This window comes from Etheostoma spectabile, chromosome 23 (genome assembly GCF_008692095.1).
Source record: "Etheostoma spectabile isolate EspeVRDwgs_2016 chromosome 23, UIUC_Espe_1.0, whole genome shotgun sequence".
In the NCBI taxonomy this organism is placed as follows: Eukaryota; Metazoa; Chordata; class Actinopteri; order Perciformes; family Percidae; genus Etheostoma; species Etheostoma spectabile.
In genome coordinates, this window is record NC_045755.1 from 2,775,940 (window position 1) to 2,776,186 (window position 247).

General features: G+C 25.9%; 1 protein-coding gene and 1 long non-coding RNA gene across 3 annotated transcripts in view; one reads left to right on the top strand and one right to left on the bottom strand.

The window, feature by feature from the left end:
• arid2 (AT-rich interactive domain 2) overlaps positions 1-247 on the bottom strand; it is a 51,928-nt gene that overhangs the window by 33,732 nt on the left and 17,949 nt on the right. The window lies entirely within an intron of this gene.
• LOC116673438 (uncharacterized) overlaps positions 1-247 on the top strand; it is a 28,086-nt gene that overhangs the window by 3,805 nt on the left and 24,034 nt on the right. The gene's annotated exons all lie outside the window — the stretch shown is intronic.

The following is a 247-nucleotide window of genomic DNA, read 5'->3' on the forward strand; positions in this document are numbered from 1 at the left end:
AAAATTGAAAATCAACACTTTTGTTGACGCTTTTTGATGATTTTCTTTTTCCTTTTCTTATGTTTATGTCCCTTTTTAACGCTTGATGTTTCTTGAGTTAGAAAAGTAGAAATAAGGAATTATTTAGACAAATTATTATTAAAATGTATGTTGATGGATAATCACAGACTGGACTATGTCAACTTTCACTCAATACTATTTCAAAACCACTGCAATTTGTTTTTTCAAATGCTATAAAATTAAATAA